At 42.7% G+C, this 23,349-nt stretch overlaps 1 protein-coding gene across 1 annotated transcript in view; it reads right to left on the bottom strand.

Annotated features, from left to right (window-relative positions):
- The window catches only part of LOC112240116 (regulator of G-protein signaling 6-like), a 224,199-nt gene extending 219,519 nt beyond the window's left edge, over window positions 1-4,680 (bottom strand). Inside the window, exon 1 of the mRNA XM_042301016.1 lies at window positions 4,436-4,680. The gene's annotated coding sequence lies outside the window, so the exon portion shown is untranslated. The remainder of the gene's footprint in view (window positions 1-4,435) is intronic.
- Between the last annotated feature and the right edge of the window lie 18,669 nt (window positions 4,681-23,349).

Raw genomic sequence — 23,349 nt, 5'->3', positions numbered from 1 at the left:
GGGGCAGAAGTGGGATCAGATCTGAGGGTGGCAGCAGTGGGATCAGATCTGATGATGGGATCAGATCTGATGGGGGCAGCAGTGGGATCAGATCTGAGGGTGATGAGATCAGATCTAATGGGGGTAGCAGTGGGATCAGATCTAATGGGGGCAGCAGTGGGATCAGATCTGATGGGGTGGGAGCAGTGGGATCAGATCTGATGGGGCAGCAGTGGGATCAGATCTGATGGGGGAGCAGTGTGATCAGATCTGATGGGGGCAGCAGTGGGATCAGATCTGATGGGGGCAGCAGTGGGATCAGATCTGATGATGGTAGCAGTGGGATCAGATCTGATGATGGTGGCAGTGGGATCAGATCTGATGGGGGCAGCAGTGGGATCCGATCTGATGGTGGGATCAGATCTGATGGGGACAGCAGTGGGATCAGATCTTCAGACATACTGTATGATGTCCAGTATGGCTCTGTTGGGTTGTGTGTCTGTGTGTGTGTGTGTTTGTGTTAGGAGTGTGTGTTCCAGGGCATTTCTGTCTGAGTTATTGGTCCAGTTGTTTGGCTCCCTGTTGACTATCACCTGGTTTAGATCAATAACCCCTGTAGAGTATAACCTGGTTTAGATCAATAACCCCTGTAGAGTATCACCTGGTTTAGATCAATAACCCCTGTAGAGTATCACCTGGTTTAGATCAATAACCCCTGTAGAGTATCCCTGATCAATAAGAGATATCACCTGGTTTAGATCAATAACCCCTGTAGAGTATCACCTGGTTTAGATCAATAACCCCTGTAGAGTATCACCTGGTTTAGATCAATAACCCCTGTAGAGTATCACCTGGTTTAGATCAATAACCCCTGTAGAGTATCCCTGGTTTGTAGAATATCACCTGGTTTAGATCAATAACCCCTGTAGAGTATCACCTGGTTTAGATCAATAACCCCTGTAGAGTATCACCTGGTTTAGATCAATAACCCCTGTAGAGTATCACCTGGTTTAGATCAATAACCCCTGTAGAGTATCACCTGGTTTAGATCATCACCTGGTTTAATCCCCTGTAGAGTATCACCTGGTTTAGATCAATAACCCCTGTAGAGTATCACCTGGTTTAGATCAATAACCCCTGTATCAGAGATATCACCTGGTTTAGATCAATAACCCCTGTAGAGTATCACCTGGTTTAGATCAATAACCCCTGTAGAGTATCACCTGGTTTAGATCAATAACCCCTGTAGAGTATCACCTGGTTTAGATCAATAACCCCTGTAGAGTATCACCTGGTTTAGATCAATAACCCCTGTAGAGTATCACCTGGTTTAGATCAATAACCCCTGTAGAGTATCACCTGGTTTAGATCAATAACCCCTGTAGAATATCACCTGGTTTAGATCAATAACCCCTGTAGAATATCACCTGGTTTAGATCAATAACCTGTCCTATGGATGTCACAACATGTAGGTTGGAACATACATACATACAGAGAGAGAAAAGGTGTAAACTTGGCAGTAGAAAATCTTAACAGTATATTTGACCTCTCAGCTTCCCTATCAAATCTAAAAATCTCAAATAGAAAACCGAAGAAAATTAACAACAATGACAAATGGTTTAATGAAGAATGCAAAAATCTAAGAAAGAAATTGAGAAACCTGTCCAACCAAAAACATAGAGACCCGGAAAACCTGAGTCTACGCCTTCACTATGGTGAATCACTAAAACAATACAGAAATACACTACGGAAAAAGAAGGAACAGCACGTCAGAAATCAGCTCAATGTAATTGAAGAATCCATAGACTCTAACCACTTCTGGGAAAATTGGAAAACACTAAACAAACAACAACACAAATAATGATCTATCCAAAATGGAGATGTATGGGTAAACCACTTCTCCAATCTTTTTGGCTCTATAACAAAGAATAAAGAGCAAAAACATATACATGATCAAATATAAATTTTAGAATCAACTATTAAAGACCACCAGAACCCACTGGATTCTCCAATTACCTTGAATGAGCTACAGGACAAAATAAAAACCCTCCAACCCAAAAAGGCCTGTAGTGTTGATGGTATCCTCAATGAAATGATCAAATATACAGACAACAAATTCCAATTGGCTATACTAAATCTCTTTAACATCATCCTTAGCTCTGGCATCTTCCCCAATATTTGGAACCAAGGACTGATCATCCCAATCCACAAAAGTGGAGACAAATTTGACCCCAATAATTACCGTGGGATATGCGTCAACAGCAACCTTGGGAAAATCCTATGCATTATCATTAACAGCAGACTCGTACATTTCCTCAATGAAAACTATGCCCTAGAGCACACAAATAAACTATACATACCTTGGCCTAAACATAGCAGGTAAGTAACAGGTAACTTCCACAAAGCTGTGAACGATCTGAGAGACAAGGCAAGAAGGGCATTCTATGCCATCAAAAGGAACATAAAACTCAACATACCAATTAGGATCTGGCTAAAAATACTTGAATCAGTCATCGAGCCCATTGCCCTTTATGGTTGAGAGGTCTGGGGTCCGCTCACCAACCAAGATTTCACAAAATGGGACAAACACCAAATTGAGACTCTGCACGCAGAATTCTGCAAAAATATCCTCCGTGTACAACGTAAAACACCAAATAATGCATGCAGAGCAGAATTAGGCCGATACCCACTAATTATCAAAATCCAGAAAAGAGCTGTTAAATTCTATAACCACCTAAAAGGAAGCGATTCACAAACCTTCCATAACAAAGCCATCACCAGCAGAGAGATGAACCTGGAGAAGAGTCCCCTAAGCAAGCTGGTCCTGAGGCTCTGTTCACAAACACACCCCACAGAGCCCCAGGACAGCAGCACAATTAGACCCAACCAAATCATGAGAAAACAAAAAGATAATTACTTGACACATTGGAAAGAGTTAACAAAAAAACAGAGCAAACTAGAATGCTATTTGGCCCTACACAGAGAGTACACAGTGGCAGACTACCTGACCATTGTGACTGACCAAACATTAAGGAAAGCTTTGGCTATGTACAGACTCAGTGAGCATAGCCTTGCTATTGAGAAAGGCCGCCGTAGGCAGACATGGCTCTCAAGAGAAGACAGGCTATGTGCTCACTGCCCACAAAATGAGGTGGAAACTGAGCTGCACTTCCTAACCTCCTGCCCAATGTATGACCATATTAGAGAGACATATTTCCCTCAGATTACACAGATCCACAAAGAATTCAAAAACAAACCCAATTTTGATAAACTCCCTTATCTACTGGATGAAACTCCACAGTGTGTCATCACAGCAGCAAGATTTGTGACCTGTTGCCACAAGAAAAGGGCAACCAGTGAAAAACAAACACCATTGTGAATTCAACCCATATTTATGCTTATTCATTTTCCCTTGTGTACTTTTACCATTTGTACATTGTTACAACACTATATATATATACATCATAGTTTTGAAACTTCTGTATGTGTTTACTGTTCATTTTTATTGTTTATTTCACTTTTGCATATTATCTACCTCACCTGCTTTGGCAATGTTAACACGTTTCCCATGCCAATAAAGCCCCTTGAATTGAATTGAATTGAATTGAATTGAGAGAGAGAGGAAGGCAGATAGACAGAGATATACGGAAAGACGAGAGAGAGACACACGGACAGAGAGAGAGTGAGAGAGACATGAAGTGACAGACAGACAGAGACACACAGAGAGAGAGACAAAGAGAGAGAGACACGAAGAGTGACAGAGAGAGAGAGACATGAAGAGTGACAGAGAGAGAGAGACACAGAGCGAGACAAAGAGAGAGAGACATGAAGTGACAGACAGACAGAGATGAGAGAGAGACACGAAGAGTGACAGAGAGAGAGAGACACGAAGAGTGACAGAGAGAGAGAGAGACACCAAGAGTGACAGAGAGAGAGACACCAAGAGTGACAGAGAGAGAGAGAGATTCCCTATACTGTAGTAGCTGTTTAGCTTTCTCTCGGTGCTGTGCTGCTGGAACTACACCAACCAGGTCGCTCAAGAGCCACTGTAAAATTCAACGTCCGTCCAGGTACTGTATGTAGGACGTTTGGAGCAACGGTGATGTTTAATCCCAGTTCACACGTTTTATTGTTTTACCAACCTCGACCTTTAAAGTACCCGTTCGGAATTCATAAACTTCAAAATTTGACGTTTAAAGGACAAATGATGGATTCTGCGGTGAAACTGTGAGAGCTTGTTGAGTATACAGCTGCTCCACACCACAGCCCAAATCCTCCATGGACCACTCTTGTCCCAATGCACACGCACACAGGCACATTAGTAACGTAACTCCCATACTCAACCTGGCAATACACTGGTGTTATCGATATACACACACTCTCTCTCATACACACACAAACACCTCAGTGACACAATTCAATATTGTCTTTCACACCTCTCACAAGCGTTCATTACCTTAGCAACAAAGTGTCGGATGGTCCACTCTTCTTGGTTCTCTTCCCCCCCTAGCAACAAGCACACAGCATGTTCATGATCTAATTGGCTTGAGGAGCGAGTCAAAAGGATGGATGGAGAGAACAGGAGAAGCGGCGCACACAGATGTTGGATCAGAGACAGCTGCTGGGAGGGTGTAGCGTTCCCCCCTCTCTCTCTGTCTCTCGTTCTGTCTCTCTCTCTCTCTCTGTCTCTCTCTGTCTCTCGTTCTCTCTCTCTCTGTCTCTCTCTGCCTCTCGTTCTCTCTCTCTCTCTCAATCTCTCTCGTTCTGTCTCTCTCTCTCTTTCTCTCTCTCGTTCTGTCTCTCTCTCTCTCTCTGTCTCTCTCGTTCTGTCTCTCTCAATCTCTCTCTCTCTCTCTCTCTCTCTCTCTCTCTCTCTCTTGATCTGTCTCTCTGTGCGCTGGGCTGTGGCGTGGGTGGTCTCTGTGTAGAGTAGAGCAGTCAGGTACGTACGAAAAGAGAGGATCATCGCGTGTACGCTTCCGAGTGTGTGCATGTGTTTCTATAAGGAAGAAAGGGAGTGAGTGAGTGAGTGAGTGAGTGAGTGAGTGAGTGAGTGAGTGAGTGAGTGAGTGAGTGAGTGAGTGAGTGAGTGACTGAGTGAGTGAGTGAGTGACTGACTGAGTGACTGACTGAGTGAGTGACTGACTGAGTGAGGGAGTGAGTGAACAGGAAAAAAGAAAAAATGCTTGAATCATTAATTGAAACAATAGCAAAGCGTCTCCCTGCCTTTAATTTAAGATAAAGCTGAGGGATGGGTCTGGAGTTGAGGGATGGGTCTGGAGTTGAGGGATGGGTCTGGAGCTGAGGGATGGGTCTGGAGCTGAGGGATGGGTCTGGAGCTGAGGGATGGGTCTGGAGCTGAGAGATGGGTCTGGAGCTGAGAGATGGGTCTGGAGCTGAGAGATGGGTCTGGAGCTGGGAGATGGGTCTGGAGCTGAGAGATGGGTCTGGAGCTGAGAGATGGGTCTGGAGTTGAGGGATGGGTCTGGAGTTGAGGGATGGGTCTGGAGTTGAGGGATGGGTCTGGAGCTGAGAGATGGGTCTCGACCTGAGAGATGTCTGGAGTGGATGGGTCTGGAGCTGAGGGATGGGTCTGGAGCTGAGGGATGGGTCTGGAGTTGAGGGATGGGTCTGGAGCTGAGGGATGGGTCTGGAGCTGAGGGATGGGTCTGAGGGATGGGTCTGGAGTGGAGGGATGGGTCTGGAGTTGAGGGATGGGTCTGGCGTTGAGGGATGGGTCTGGAGCTGAGGGATGGGTCTGGAGCTGAGGGATGGGTCTGGAGCTGAGGGATGGGTCTGGAGTGGAGGGATGGGTCTGGAGTTGAGGGATGGGTCTGGAGTTGAGGGATGGGTCTGGAGTTGAGGGATGGGTCTGGAGCTGAGAGATGGGTCTGGACCTGAGAGATGTCTGGAGTGGAGGGAATGGGTCTGGAGCTGAGGGATGGGTCTGGAGTTGAGGGATGGGTCTGGAGCTGAGGGATGGGTCTGGAGTTGAGGGATGGGTCTGGAGCTGAGGGATGGGTCTGGAGTTGAGGGATGGGTCTGGAGCTGAGGGATGAGTCTGGAACCTGAGAGATGGGTTTGGAGTGGAGGGATGAGTCTGGAACCTGAGAGATGGGTTTGGAGTGGAGGGATGAGTCTGGACCTGAGAGATGGGTCTGGACCTGAGAGATGGGTTTGGAGTGGAGGGATGGGTCTGGACCTGAGGGATGGGTCTGGACCTGAGGGAGATGGGTTTGGAGTGGAGGGATGGGTCTGGACCTGAGGGATGGGTTTGGATGGGTGGAGGGATGGGTCTGGACCTGAGGGATGGTTATGGACCTAAGGGATGGGTTTGGAGCTGAAGGATGGGTCTGGACCTGAGGGATGGGTCTGGAGTGGAGGGATGGTTCTGGACCTGAGGGATGGGTCTGGAGTGGAGGGATGGGTCTTGACCTGAGGGATGGTTCTGGACCTGAGGGATGGGTCTGGAGCTGAGGGATGGGTCTGGACCTGAGAGATGGGTCTGGACCTGAGGGATGGGTCTGGAGTGGAGGGATGGGTCTGGAGTGGAGGGATGGGTCTGAGGGATGGGTTGGAGGGATGGGTCTGGAGCTGAAGGATGGTTCTGGACCTGTGGGATGGGTTCTGGATGGGTCTGTGGGATGGGTCTGGAGCTGAGGGATGGGTCTGGAGCTGAGGGATGGGTCTGGAGCTGAGGGATGGGTCTGGACCTGTGGGATGGGTCTGGAGCTGAGGGATGGGTCTGGACCTGAGGGATGGGTCTGGTCCTGTGGGATGGGTCTGGAGCTGAGGGATGGGTCTGGACCTGTGGGATGGGTCTGGAGCTGAGGGATGGGTCTGGACCTGTGGGATGGGTCTGGAGCTGAGAGATGGGTCTGGAGCTGAGAGATGTCTGGAGTGGAGGGATGGGTCTGGAGTTGAGGGATGGGTCTGGACCTGAGAGATGGGTCTGGAGCTGAGGGATGGGTCTGAACGTTTTCAATCAATCAATCAAATGTATTTGTAAAGCCCATTTTACAGCAGATTCTGTTTTTTTTTAGGCTATATAGTGTTTGTTTACAATTAAACTAGCTTACATTTTGGTACCACAAGGAGTTTTAATTCATACATGAAGCCAGAAGAGAAGATATTAAAAACCACAAGTTCAGTTTGGGGTAAGAATGAGGTGATCTCTCTCTTGAAAATCTGGGCACTGTATACACAAAGCATCTCCAAGTAGGAGTGCTGATCTAGGATCTGTCCATTTAATCCTATTGATTCTGATCTAGGATCTGTCTATATAATCCTATTGATTCTGATCTAGGATCTGTCTATATAATCCTATTGATTCTGATCTAGGATCTGTCTATATAATCCTATTGATTCTGATCTAGGATCTGTCCATATAATCCTATTGATTCTGATCTAGGATCTGTCCATATAATCCTATATATTCTGATCTAAAAGGCTAAACTGATCCTAGAACAGATCCTAGAATATTTTTGGTTCTGATGGGGTAAATTAAGCTAATACGAGGCGTTTACTGTAGAAGTTATATTCTTCAAGAATCAATGGGTGCTTGTCATTGATAAACTAATTAATTAATGTATGCTGCATATTTCCCCTTTAATACAATATTTTTGTTTCATGTAGTAAGATAATAGTAGTAAGATCGATAAAAAAATCAATGTTTTGCAGCACAGTCTCCCTTGTTGTATACCATCATAATAAAAGAATAGAACATTATAAGATATTAGCAGGAGATTGGAGATCACAGGCAAAATAAACAATCCCCATTGGCTGTTGGTATTTTATTAGGATCCCCATTGGCTGTTGGTATTTTATTAGGATCCCCATTGGCTGTTGGTATTTTTATTAGGATCCATATTGGCTGTTGGTATTTTATTAGAATCCCCATTGGCTGTTGGTATTTTATTAGGATCCCCATTGGCTGTTGGTATTTTTATTAGGATCCCCATTGGCTGTTGGTATTTTATTAGGATCCCCATTGGCTGTTGGTATTTTATTAGGATCCCCATTGGCTGTTGGTATTTTATTAGGATCCCCATTGGCTGTTGGTATTTTTATTAGGATCCATATTGGCTGTTGGTATTTTTATTAGGATCCATATTGGCTGTTGGTATTTTATTAGGATCCCCATTGGCTGTTGGTATTTTATTAGGATCCCCATTGGCTGTTGGTATTTTTATTAGGATCCATATTGGCTGTTGGTATTGACTACAGAATAAATAATGAGACTGGATGTGTTGAGGTAAATCACCATGACTACAGAGTAAGTGACGGGACTGGAATGAAAAGGGAATGAAATTAGTTTATTCACTTTTTCTATTTGATTTATTTTCCAAATAGATTGTTGGAATTACACGCAGTGAGCCACACACACACACACACACACACACTTCTGTCCCCCTTTTCTGTCTCACCCTCTCTCTTCTGTCCCCCTTTCTCTCTCCCTCTCTCTTCTTTCTCTCTCCCTCTCTCTTCTGTCTCTCTTTCTCTCTCCCTCTCTCTTCTGTCTCTCTTTCTCTCTCCCTCTCTCTTCTGTCTCTCTTTCTCTCTCCCTCTCTCTTCTGTCCCCCTTTCTCTCTCCCTCTCTCTCTTCTGTCCCCTTTCTCTCTCCCTCTCTCTCTTCTGTCCCCCTTTCTCTTCTGTTCCTCTTTCTCTCTCCCTCTCTCTTCTGTCCCCCTTTCTCTCTCCCTCTCTCTTCTGTCCCCCTTTCTCTCTCCCTCCCCCTTTCTCTCTCCCTCTCTCGTCCCCCTTTCTCTCTCCCTCTCTTCTGTCCCCCTTTCTCTCTCTCTCTCTCTCTCTCTCCCCCCTTTCTCTCTCCCTCTCTCTTGTCCCCCTTTCTCTCTCCCTCTCTTCTGTCTCCCCTTTCTCTCTCCCTCTCTCTCATCCCCCTCCCTCTCTCTCTCTCTCTCTCTCTCTCTCTCTCTCTTCTGTCCCCCTTTCTCTCTCCCTCTCTCTCTTCTGTCCCTTTCTCTCCCCCCTCTCTCTCCCCTTTCTCTCTCTCTTCTGTCCCCCTTTCTCTTCTGTTCCTCTTTCTCTCTCCCTCTCTCTTCTGTCCCCCCCCTTTCTCTCTCCCTCTCTCTCTTCTGTCCCCCTTTCTCTCTCCCTCCCCCTTTCTCTCTCCCTCTCTCGTCCCCCTTTCTCTCTCTCGTCCCCTTTCTCTCTCCCTCTCTTCTGTCCCCCCTTTCTCTCTCTCTCTCTCTCTCTCTCTCTCATCCCCCTTTCTCTCTCCCTCTCTCTTGTCCCCCTTTCTCTCTCCCTCTCTTCTGTCTCCCCTTTCTCTCTCCCTCTCTCTCATCCCCCTTTCTCTCTCTCTCTCTCTCTCTCTCGTCCCCTCTCTCTCTCTCTCTCTCTCGTCCCCCTCTCTCCCTCTCCTGTCCCCCTTCTCTCTCTCCCCCCCTCTCTCTCATCCCCCTTTCTCTCTCTCTCTCTTCTGTCCCCCTTTCTCTCTCCTCTGTCCCCCTTTCTCTCTCCTTCTCTTTTCCATCCCTCTATGTAATAAGTTTAAACACAGCTAATGGCCCTTCACTGCTCTACCACACACCCAGAGGAAGTGGATGGAAAGTTTGTCTGGTGAAAAGTTTTCCTTAGATGGAGAGATGATGCAAGGATGGACTCTCAGAGGAAACTGTGTGTGTGTGTGTGTGTGTGCGCGCGCGTGTGTGTGTGTGTGTGTGTGTGTTTATCAGTGGAGGAAGAGGAGGACCATCCTCCTCAGTGAATTTCATAAAAATGTTATAACATTGAAAAGGTTTTCCCTTTTTAGATGAAACTTTACAAAATATATTCATAACATTAAATAATTGATCAAAACACACTGTTTTGCAAAGATCTACAGTAGCCTCAACTGCACTCTGTAGGGTAGCACCATGGTGTAGCCGGAGGACAGCTAGCTTCCGTCCTCCTCTGGGTACATTGACTTCAATATAAAACCTAGGAGGCTCATGGTTCACCCCCTTCCATAGACTTACACAGTCATTATGACAACTTCCAGAGGACGTCCTCCAACCTATCAGAGCTCTTGCAGCGTGAACTGACATGTTTTCCACCCAATCAAAGGATCAGAGAATTAATCTAGTATTGAAAGCATAAGCTACAGCTAGCTAGCACTGCAGTGCATAAAATGTGGTGAGCAGTTGACTCAGAGAGAGATAGACAATAGATGAACAGTTTTCAACTAAAGGAGAAGAAAGAGAATAGAGAGAGATTTCCTCCCCAAAAAAATCCCATTCAGTTTCACCTACTGTTAAGGGATTTTTATTAATAATGACCAAATTATGTATACATTTAAATTACAACTATAACTAAACAGAATACTACTACTTTACTGTATGGATGGATGTATGAATCTTATTATAATCATAATACTGAATATAATGTGTGTAGTTTTAGTCAAGAATTAGAACAAGGACTTTCTGTTCCTTGTTAGAAAAGAATGGAGCTGTCGTCAGATAGGCTGGAATACTGTGTTCCTTACAGGACATTCTGTCTCTACCCAGGGAGGGGTGAGACCTTGGGCTTGTAGTAGATTGTTTAACAGGTGGCAGACAATGTGGGAAGGCTTGTGAACTATATTTCCATTGTATCTGAGAGGAGGAGAGACATTTATGACGAAATGTGAGGTATATAAACCAATGTACATTGTATTGACATCTACTTTGTGCATGACACAAAACATTTTTCAAACAATTGTTTACAGACAGATTATTTAATTTATAATTCAATGTATCACATTTCCAGTGGGTCAGAAGTTTACATACACTAAGTTGATTGTGCCTTTAAACAGCTTGGAAAATTCCAGAAAATTATGTCATGGCTTTAGAAGCTTCTGATAGGCTAATTGACATCAGTCAATTGGAGGTGTGCCTGTGGATGTATTTCAAGGCCTACCTTCAAACTCAGTGCCTCTTTGCTTGAGATCATGGGACAATCAAAAGAAATCAGCCAAGACCTCAGAAAAAAAATTATAGACCTCCACAAGTCTGGTTCATCCTTGGGAGCAATTTCCGAATGCCTGAAGGTACCACGTTCATCTGTACAAACAATAGTGCACAAGTATAAACACCATGGGACCACGCAGTCATCATACCGCTCAGGAAGGAGTCGCATTCTGTTTTCTAGAGATGAACGTACTTTGGTGCGAAAAGTGCAAATCAATCCCTTGCTTTAAACACAGAGAAAACCAAAGTTATGTTGGTCTGTTCAACTAGGAAAAGGCCAAAACAGCATGGGATACAATTAAGTATGGGAGGAGTACAAATTGAAGAAGTGGCAGAAACCAAACTACTGGGAGTGCAGCTAGACAACTGCTTATCATGGTCGTCTCAAATAACTAATCTATGTCAAAAAAAATATTAAAACAGCATGCATAATCAGAAGGATAGCTAAATATTTACCAGGGAAAATCCTTCAGCAAATAACACAGGCATTGGTTGAGAGTCAGGTGAACTATTGTTCGGGGGTCTGGGGAAATGCATCATCTAGTGAAGTTAGGAGGCTGCAGAATGCACAGAGTAAAGCAGCAAGGATTGTTTTAAGGTGGAGGTATGGTTCTTCTGTTGCAGTCATGGGTTGTTTTAAGGCGGAGATATGGTTCTTCTGTTGCAGTCATGGGTTGTTTTAAGGCAGAGATATGGTTCTTCTGTTGCAGTCATGGGTTGTTTTAAGGTGGAGATATGGTTCTTCTGTTGCAGTCATGGGTTGTTTTAAGGTGGAGATATGGTTCTTCTGTTGCAGTCATGGGTTGTTTTAAGGTGGAGATATGGTTCTTCTGTTGCAGTCATGGGTTGTTTTAAGGCGGAGATATGGTTCTTCTGTTGCAGTCATGCGCAGTGTTCTTGGTGGGTCATCAATCAACAAGATAATTGAAAAAAACATGCTTATCTTATTTTATAATATACATCATTTAAAACGGCCAAGTTCTATTCACAACGGTATTCAGTTGGTAAGAGACAGACATTCAGTAAATACTAGGAATAGATTGTCCACCATCTATGTGTTATCCAGACAGAACAGTATTCAGTTGGTAAGAGACAGACATTCAGTAAATACTAGGAATAGATTGTCCACCATCTATGTGTTATCCAGACAGAACAGTATTCAGTTGGTAAGAGACAGACATTCAGTAAATACTAGGAATAGATTGTCCACCATCTACAGTGCCTTGCGAAAGTATTTGGCCCCCTTGAACTTTGCGACCTTTTGCCACATTTCAGGCTTCAAACATAAAGATATAAAACTGGATTTTTTTGTGAAGAATCAACAACAAGTGGGACACAATCATGAAGTGGAACGACATTTATTGGATATTTCAAACTTTTTAACAAATCAAAAACTGAAAAATTGGGCGTGCAAAATTATTCAGCCCCTTTACTTTCAGTGCAGCAAACTCTCTCCAGAAGTTCAGTGAGGATCTCTGAATTATCCAATGTTGACCTAAATGACTAATGATGATAAATACAATCCACCTGTGTGTAATCAAGTCTCCGTATAAATGCACCTGCACTGTGATAGTCTCAGAGGTCCGTTAAAAGCGCAGAGAGCATCGTGAAGAACAAGGAACACACCAGGCAGGTCCGAGATACTGTTGTGAAGAAGTTTAAAGCGGATTTGGATACAAAAGATTTCCCAAGCTTTAAACATCCCAAGGAGCACTGTGCAAGCGATAATATTGAAATGGAAGGAGTATCAGACCACTGCAAATCTACCAAGACCTGGCCGTCCCTCTAAACTTTCAGCTCATACAAGGAGAAGACTGATCAGAGATGCAGCCAAGAGGCCCATGATCACTCTGGATGAACTGCAGAGATCTACAGCTGAGGTGGGAGACTCTGTCCATAGGACAACAATCAGTCGTATATTGCACAAATCTGGCCTTTATGGAAGAGTGGCAAGAAGAAAGCCATTTCTTAAAGATATCCATAAAAAGTGTTGTTTAAAGTTTGCCACAAGCCACCTGGGAGACACACCAAACATGTGGAAGAAGGTGCTCTGGTCAGATGAAACCAAAATTGAACTTTTTGGCAACAATGCAAAACGTTATGTTTGGTGTAAAAGCAACACAGCTCATCACCTGAACACACCATCCCCACTGTCAAACATGGTGGTGGCAGCATCATGGTTTGGGCCTGCTTTTCTTCAGCAGGGACAGGGAATATGGTTAAAATTGATGGGAAGATGGATGGAGCCAAATACAGGACCATTCTGGAAGAAAACCTGATGGAGTCTGCAAAAGACCTGAGACTGGGACGGAGATTTGTCTTCCAACAAGACAATGATCCAAAACATAAAGCAAAATCTACAATGGAATGGTTCAAAAATAAACATATCCAGGTGTTAGAATGGCCAAGTCAAAGTCCAGACCTGAATCCAATCGGGAATCTGTGAAAAGAACTGAAAACTGCTGTTCACAAATGCTCTCCATCCAACCTCACTGAGCTCGAGCTGTTTTGCAAGGAGGAATGGGAAAAAATTTCAGTCTCTCGATGTGCAAAACTGATAGAGACATACCCCAAGCGACTTACAGCTGTAATCGCAGCAAAAGGTGGCGCTACAAAGTGTTAACTTAAGGGGGCTGAATAATTTTGCACGCCCAATTTTTCAGTTTTTGATTTGTTAAAAAAGTTTGAAATATCCAATAAATGTCGTTCCACTTCATGATTGTGTCCCACTTGTTGTTGATTCTTCACAAAAAAATACAGTTTATATCTTTATGTTTGAAGCCTGAAATGTGGCAAAAGGTCGCAAAGTTCAAGGGGGCCGAATACTTTCGCAAGGCACTGTATGTGTTATCCAGACAGAACAGTATTCAGTTGGTAAGAGACATTCAGTAAATACTAGGAATAGATTGTCCACCATCTATGCGTTACCCAGACAGAACAGTATTCAGTTAGTAAGAGACAGACATTCAGTAAATACTAGGAATAGATTGTCCACCATCTATGTGTTATCCAGACAGAAAAAAGAAATGGGCAAAATAACATTTCGATTTACAGCAATAAAGAAATGGAATAAATTAACTGAGCAAACTAGAAACCTTTCAATATATAAGTTTAAACATTATTTAAAAACAATTTAAATATAGAAATATAGTATATAGAAATGTTGTGGGACTATAGTAGATGAAGAATCAATATTTTACATTTTTAGATTGAGTATTTATTGGGTCATTATGCTAGTGTATTATGTATGTTTGTAATAGTGTGTTATATGTGAAAGTGTGTTTGTATTATAAATTGTATTTTAATGTTAAGGACTCTTGGAAGATTAGTCCAAATGGGGACTAAAAGAGATCCTAATAAAATAAAATAAAATAAAATAAAATCCCAGAACAACAGCAAAGGACCTTGTGAAGATGCTGGAGGAAACAGGTACAAAAGTATCTATATCCACAGTAAAAAGTGTCCTATATCAACATAACCTGAAAGGCCGCTCAGCAAGGAAGAAGCCACTGCTCCAAAACCACCGTAAAAAAGCCAGACTACGGTTTGCAACTGCACATGGAGACAAAGATTGTACTTTCCTCTGGTCTGATGAAACAAAAATAGAACTGTTTGGCCATAATGACCATCGTTATGTTTGGAGGAAAAAGGGGGAGGCTTGCAAGCCGAAGAACACCATCCCAACCGTGAAGCACAAGGGTGGCGGCATCATGTTGTGGGGTTGCTTTGCTGCAGGAGGGACTGGTGCACTTCACAAAATAGATGGCATCATGAGGTAGGAAATTTATGTGGATATATTGAAGAAACATCTCAAGACATCAGTCAGGAAGTTAAAGCTTGATCGCAAATGGGTCTTCCAAATGGACAATGACCCCGAGCACACTTCCAAAGTTGTGGCAAAATGGCTTATTAAGGACAACAAAGTCAAGGTATTGGAGTGGCCATCACATGACCTCAATCCTATAGAAAATGTGTGGGCAGAACTGAAAAAGCACGTGCGAGCAAGGAGGCCTACAAACCTGACTCAGTTACACCAACTCTGTCAGGAGGAATCGGCCAATATTCACCCAACTTATTGTGGGAAGCTTGTGGAAGGCTACCCAAAACGTTTGACCCAAGTTAAACAATTCAAAGGCAATGCTACCAAATACTAATTGAGTGTATGTAAACATCTGACCCACTGGGAATGTGATGAAAGAAATAAAAGCTGAAATAAATCATTCTCTGTACTATTATTCTGACATTTCACATTCTTAAAATAAAGTGGTGATACTATCTGACCTAAAACAGAGAATTTATACTAGGATTAAATGTCAGGAATTGTGAAAAAATGAGTATAAATGTACTTGGCTAAGGTGTATGTAAACTTCAGACTTCAACGATCGATCGATCGATGAGTATAAATGTACTTGATCGTTGAAGTCTAGAAGTTTACATACACCTTAGATAGATACATTTATACTCATCGATAGATAGATCGTTGAAGTCTGAAGTTTACATACACCTTAGCCAGAGTACATTTATATAGATAGATAGATAGATAGATAGATAGATAGATAGATAGATAGATGTATGTAAACTTCAGACTTCAACTGTAGATGCAAGCAAGGCGGTATTAAATGTGTCACTGTGTATCACTGTCTGTCACCTCAAATGTTTTATCTCGACTGGCTGGGTGAATGGAATATGAACGGCAGCCATCCGACATTCTGTAATAGAAATAAGACCATGCTCATGAGTGTGTGTGTGTGTGTGTGTGTGTGTGTGTATGTGTGTGTCTACCAGGCCAGAGAACTACCCAATCATCACGGTGATGAATCTGCTCCAGACCCAGGCACAAAACAATCAGTCTCAGATACACAGCCAGTTTCAGAGAGACGGTCCAAACAACAACACATTACTCGTATTGTTCTATCGCAAATGGCCCACTAAATCTAATACAGTATCAATACAATGTAATATCATCGAGCTCCTTATTGAGACAGAGAGGCGCCGCCATGTTGAAATTAGTCTCCTCTCTCTCATTTTTTTCAGAAAATTGATGTGGAAAAATGGACGTCAATAACCACACAAATCAATACATGCACTTAGCAACAAACCATCAAAACAACAATACTCATTCTAATGGACTACTCACACACACACACACACACACACACACACACACACACACACACACACACACACACACACACACACACACACACACACACACACACACACACACACACACAGACTACTCTGGATGAACAGATTGGTGCTCACTTACGTGTGTTTGTTTGTGTGTGTGTGTGTGTGTGTGTGTGTGTGTGTGTGCAGAAATCCCGCTATGCCCTCCAGCGAGCCACCAAACAGTCTAAACGTCAAGATCAACTAAGATCGTATCTGACTCTCTTTGGATGTGGCAATTCCTGTAAACTGTAATGTATTACAAAGGGAAACCCAGCCGTGAGCTGCCCAATGATGCGAGCCTACCAGATGAGCTAAATTAATTTTATGCTCGCTTCGAGGCAAGCAACACTGAAGCATGCATGAGAGCACCAGCTGTTTCGGACGACTGTGTGATCTCACTCTCCATAGCCAATGTGAGTAAGACCTTTAAACAGGTTAACATTCAGAAGGTCGTATGGCCAGAATGATTACCAGGACGCATATTCAGAGCATGTGCTGACCAGTTGGCAAGTGTCTTCACTGACATTTTCAACATCTCCCTGACCCAATCTATAATAGAGCCCCACATTGACCACTACCCCCACCTAGTGGTCAAAGAGGGAAATGGTTCCAATCATTTTTCCATCATTCATTTTTCCGATAGGGAATTTAAGGAATACTTAAAATAGGGCTGTGTTTCATGTCGGCTTACCCTGGTGTGACGTTTTGACAACCGTGTAAATCTGTCTCAGACAAGTTGACTTCTATCAATATAACCGGCTCCGTTTACTCACATATTCAAAAATGCTAATTAGCATCAAAGTAGACATCATGCAAAACTACAAATCCCTGCAGGCTCCTGCACATCATCTCTAGCTGACACCTTTGCTAACAGGTATTGTGTCAATTTTAAACTTTCAGAAAACAGTTAACAATTTTCCATTTAAAGAAATGTAGCTAATTTATTCATTACTACATTTAGCTAACATTATGTAGTTAATCCAAAGATTCTTACCTTTGCCTCGATTCGGCAGTCTCGTCCAGAGCATCATGGCATTTGTAGTTCTTTATGACAGCCACATTAGCAGCTAATTAGCGTTTCATTTTGGAGGCGGTAAATACAGGAGAATATGCTGATAAAAGTCACCTTGGCCTAGAGAGATTTACATCAAAACGTCACGCCAGGGGTCTACACGATACACAACCCTTCCCCGATGGGAAAAATGAATGGTGGAAAAACAATTGGAACCATATAGTGGCCTTCAAGCTCATAACTAAGCTAAGGACCCTGGGACTGAGATCCTGGACTGGACGCCCCCTGGTGGTGATGGCAGGCAACAACACATCTGCCACGCTAACCCACAACACGGGGGCCCCTCAGAGGTGCGTGCTTAGTGCCCTCCTGTACTCCCTGTTCACCCACGACTGCGTTGCCACGCACGACTCTAACACCATCATTAAGTTTGCTGGCGAACACAACGGTGGTTGGCCTGATCATTGATGACGATGAGACAGCCTATAAGGAGGAGGTTAGAGAGTTGGCAGTCTGGTGCCAGAACAACAACCTCTCCATCAACGTGATCAAAACAAAAGGAGCTGATCATGGACGACAGGAAAATGAGGGCCGAGCACCCTGTTCTGGAGCAGGACGAGAGCTTCAAGTTCCTTGATTGTCCACACACACCAACACAGTTGTGAAGAAGGCATGACGACGCCTCTTCCCCCTCAGGAAAAGAATCGAAAAACCTCTTTCCCCTCAGGAGGCTGAAAAGACTCGACACGGCCCTGCAAATCCTCCAAAAGTTCTACAGCTGCACCATCGAGAGCATCTTGACTGGCTGCATCACTGTTTGCTATGACAACTGCTTGGCATCCGAACACAAGGTGCTACAGAGGATAATACATAAAACCCAGTATAACACTGGGGCCGAGCTCCTTGCCAGGATCTCTATACCAGGCGGTGTCAGAGGAAGGTCCTAAAAATGTTCAAAGACTCCTCATAGACTGTTCTCTCTGCTACCGCACAGAAAGTGATACCAATGCACTAAGTTTGGAACCAACAGGACTCTGAACAGCTTTTACCCCCAAGCCATTAGACTGATAAATAGTTAGTTAAATAGTTAACCAATTGCTACCCAGATTATCTCCATTGACCTCTTTTAACTCATCACGTACACTGCTGCTGCTGTTTATTATCTATCCTGTTGCCTAGTCACTTTACCTCTACCTATATGTACATATCGACCTCCGTTACCTTGTATATTGACTCGGTACTGGTACTCCATGTTTATTTATTTATTTCACCTTTATTTAAGCAGATAGGCTAGTTGAGAACAAGTTCTCATTTACAACTGCGACCTGGACAAGATAAAGCAAAGCAGTTCGACACTAACAACAACACGTCATGATAACTTGGCTATATACACGGGGTACCAGTACTGAGTCAATGGTAACTTGGCTATATAGACGGGGTACCAGTACTGAGTCAATGGTAACTTGGCTATATAGACGGGGTACCAGTACTGAGTCAATGATACCTATATACACGGAGTATCAGTACTGAGTCAATGATAACTTGGCTATATACACAGGGTACCAGTACTGAGTCAATGATAACTATATACACAGGGTACCAGTACTGAGTCAATGGTAACTTGGCTATATAGACGGGGTACCAGTACTGAGTCAATGGTAACTTGGCTATATAGACGGGGTACCAGTACTGAGTCAATGATACCTATATACACGGAGTATCAGTACTGAGTCAATGATAACTTGGCTATATACACAGGGTACCAGTACTGAGTCAATGATAACTTGACAAGTTCCAGGATCAGTTTAGCCTTTTAGATCAGAATCAATAGGATTATATGGACAGATCCTAGATCAGAATCAATAGGATTATATGGACAGATCCTAGATCAGAATCAATAGGATTATATGGACAGATCCTAGATCAGAATCAATAGGATTATATGGACACATCCTAGATCAGAATCAATAGGATTATATGGACAGATCCTAGATCAGCACCTCTTCCACCCCCGATCTTCTCCTTGTGGTTTAAAAAAATCTCCTCTCAATGTTGGCATTTAAGTTCTACACATAACGTTGTGAATAATGTATCTTTGATCATGTTTCAAAGCTAACCATCGCCTGCAGTACTTTATGGAAGTTTATATTATATATATTATTATTATTATTAGTTTAATGCTCTATAATCCAAATGGGAACAAGACAGGAATGTAGAGTACGGAGGAGTGGTACAGAAGGTTCTAGTGAATGTGAAAAACAGACACACACACACACACACTGAAGATTGCGTGTATGACTGTCGTCTTGTCGAGCTCCGACCTAATTTTTCTATTTTGTGATTCTATTTTGCGTTTATCCTTCGTTTTAAACATCAGATCGACAGTTACTAACCACAATTCCAGGCTTCAACTTCAACTCATCTGCCCTGGGCTCTTTGTATAATTCCGACCCAATATTCAGGCGATTTCAATAGGAAACAGCAGAGGAAAAGAGGCAGGACAGGGGGTGAGCCCTGGCCAGATTAAGGCGAACGGAAAACCGGCCACCTCTTCTCTCTTCCCTCCGTTCTATTGGCCAGTCACTTGATAACAAAATGGAAGACCTTAGATTGTGGATTTTCTTTCAACAGGACTCTCATAACTGCAATACTCTCTGATTTTCTGAAACATGGCTTTTGGTCACATAGCTGTCCAACTTGATGGATTCTCCGAACAGACAGAACATTGGATTCAGGGAAATCGAGAGAGGGAGGAGTAAGTCTCTTCATCTCAGTGCTAGAGGCATCACTGTAGACCCTGGTTCGATTCCAGGCTGTATCACAACCGGCTGTGATTGGGAGTCCTATAAGGAGGCGCACAATTGGACCAGCGTCGTCCCGGTTTGGCCGGGGTAGGCCGTCATTGTTCTTTAACTCACTTGCCTGGTTAAATAAAGGTTAAATAAAAAATAAAACATTCATCGGGTGTCAGGTTTCCAGATCTTTGAGAGCCCTCGGAATGTGGCCACTGATAGCAGTCAATCTTGTACTTGTTAGACCGATACAAAGTGCTTTGTGAGAGATGGATACAGTTCAACAGGGTAACATGGTTCTACTGATCCCTCAATAACACTGTTGCTATGGATGCATCCCAAATGGCACCCCATTGCCTTTAAAGTGCACTACTTTTGACCAGGGCTCTGGTAGTGGCTATAGCAGTGTAGCTCTATAGTAGTAAAGTAGAATAGCAGTATATCAGTATAGTGGAATAGTAGAATAGCAGTATATCAGTATAGTAGTATAGTAGACAGCAGTATATCAGTATAGTAGAATATCAGTATAGTAGTATAGCAGTATAGTTGTATAGCAGTATATTAGTATAGTAGTATAGCAGTATAGTAGTATATTCGTATAGTGGTATAGCAGCATAGTAGTATATCAGCATAGTAGCATAGTAGTATAGCAGGGTAGTAGTATAGAGGTATAGTAGTATAGTCGTATAGTAGTATAGCGCTATAGTATAGTAGTATAGCAGTGTGGTAGCATAGTGGTATGGTAGTACAGCAGTATAGTAGTATAGCGGTATAGTAGTATAGCTGTGTAGTATAGTAGTATAGTAGTTTAGTAGTATAGGTGTAAAACAGCTGAGGTGATAGAGCAACGACCCTGGAATAAAAAACAATGTGTAGGCTGGGTTGGTTTGACAGGTTTATTCACTCTGTATTGTCAGTACTGCATGTGTTCCTGGTCGTCGTGCCGTAGTTGTGTCGGAATCGATTGTGAGTTTAACTTGAGTATGCCTTCTCATAAGGGACTTCTACCGAAGTCCATGCCTCTCCTTGTTTTAGTGGGTGGAATGTAAGGACAATTGGAAGTATAGATCAGTACAGCAGTATAGATCAGTATAGCAGTATAGATCAGTACAGCAGTATAGATCAGTATAGCAGTATAGATCAGTATTGTAGTATAGATCAGTACAGCAGTATAGATCAGTACAGCAGTATAGATCAGTACAGCAGTATAGATCAGTATAGTAGTATAGATCAGCAGAGCAGTAGACTGGTTTAGTAGTATAGATCAGTATAGCAGTATAGATCGGTTTAGTAGTATAAATCAGTATGGCAGTATAGATCAGTATAGTAGTATAGATCAGTATAGCAGTATAGATCAGTACAGCAGTATAGATCAGTATAGCAGTATAGATCAGTATAGCAGTATAGATCAGTATAGTAGTATAGATCAGTACAGCAGTATAGATCAGTATAGCAGTATAGATCAGCATAGTAGTATAGACCGGTTTAGTAGTATAAATCAGTATGGCAGTATAGATCAGTATAGTAGTATAGATCAGTACAGCAGTATAGATCAGTATAGCAGTATAGATCAGTATAGCAGTATAGATCAGTACAGCAGTATAGATCAGTATAGCAGTATAAATCAGTACAGCAGTATAGAAGTATAGATCAGTATAGTAGTATAGGCCGGTTTAGTAGTATAAATCAGTATGGCAGTATAGATCAGTATAGTAGTGTAGATCAGTATAGCAGTATAGATCAGTACAGCAGTATAGATCAGTATAGCAGTATAGATCAGTATTGTAGTATAGATCAGTACAGCAGTATAGATCAGTACAGCAGTATAGATCAGTACAGCAGTATAGATCAGTATAGTAGTATAGATCAGCAGAGCAGTAGACTGGTTTAGTAGTATAGATCAGTATAGCAGTATTGATCAGTACAGCAGTATAGTAGTATAGATCAGTATAGTAGTATAAATCAGTATGGCAGTATAGATCAGTATAGTAGTATAGACGGGTTTAGTAGTATAAATCAGTATAGTAGTATAGATCAGTATAGCAGTATTGATCAGTACAGCAGTATAGATCAGTATAGTAGTATAGATCAGTAGATCAGTATAGATCAGTATAGTAGTATAAATCAGTATGGCAGTATAGATCAGTATAGTAGTATAGATCAGTATAGCAGTATAGATCAGTACAGCAGTATAGATCAGTATAGATCAGTATAGTAGTATAGACCGGTTTAGTAGTATAAATCAGTATGGCAGTATAGATCAGTATAGTAGTATAGATCAGTACAGCAGTATAGATCAGTATAGTAGTATAGACCGGTTTAGTAGTATAAATCAGTATGGCAGTATAGATCAGTATAGTAGTATAGATCAGCACAGCAGTATAGATCAGTATAGCAGTATAGATCAGTATAGACCGGTTTAGTAGTATAAATCAGTAAAATATCATAGATCAGTGTAGTAGTATTACAGTATAGATCTGTATTGTAGTATAGATCAGTATAGCAGTATATTAGTATAGATCCATATAGCAGTATTGTAGTACAGATCAGTATAGCTGTGCAGTAGTATAGCTCGGTATGGTAGTATAGATCCGTATATCAGTATAGATCAGTATAGTAGTATAGATCAGTATAGTAGTATGCAGCAGTATAGATCAGTATGGTAGTATATAGAAGTATAGATCAGTATAGCAGTTTAAAGTAGTATATCAGTATAGCAGTATATATCCGCATAGCAGTATAGATTAGCATATATCAGTATAGATCAGTATATCAGAATAGGAGTATATAGCAGTATAGACCAGTGTAGTAGTATATAGCAGTCACTCTTCATTCCCTCCTCCTCTATTTTGCGTGATCTTCCTCTGTTTTCCTCCTCTTCCTCCCTGTCCCTCCTTCTCCCCCTCTCCTCTTCCTCCACCTCCTCTGTTTTCCTCCTCTTCCTCCCTGTCCCTCCCTTCTCCCCCTCCTGTTTTCCTCCTCTTCCTCCCTGTCCCTCCCTCCCTCCTCTTCCTCCCTCCCTCCTCCCCCTCCCCTCTTCCTCCTCCCCCTCCTCTGTTTTCCTCCTCTTCCTCCCCTCTTTTCTCCTCCTCTTCCTCCCTGTCCCTCCTTCTCCGCCTCTCCTCTTCCTCCTCTTCTCCCGTGGAGAGTTAACCAGCAGGTTGATGAGCAGCACAGAAGACATCCGTCAAACAGATAATTGGTCAGAATAAAACTGGGAGGTCATTTTAACCAACTGTACAGGTCAAAGAATATAGTTAATGCACAACTCACCTCTTATTTCTGAGAATAATGTAGTGAAGCTAAAAGGTCAAATGCTGGCGTCTGGTCACAGAAGAAGCCTTGTGTGTATTCTAAATGTCAACCTATTCCCTATATAGTGCACTACTTTTAACCGGGGCCCATAGAGACGCAAAGGGCTTCAATGCCGAACTGGTTTTGCCCG

Source organism: Oncorhynchus tshawytscha, linkage group LG18 (assembly GCF_018296145.1).
Source record: "Oncorhynchus tshawytscha isolate Ot180627B linkage group LG18, Otsh_v2.0, whole genome shotgun sequence".
NCBI classification, from domain to species: Eukaryota; Metazoa; Chordata; class Actinopteri; order Salmoniformes; family Salmonidae; genus Oncorhynchus; species Oncorhynchus tshawytscha.
Note: the sequence above shows the minus strand (reverse complement) of the source record. Positions and strands in the feature narration are given on the sequence as shown.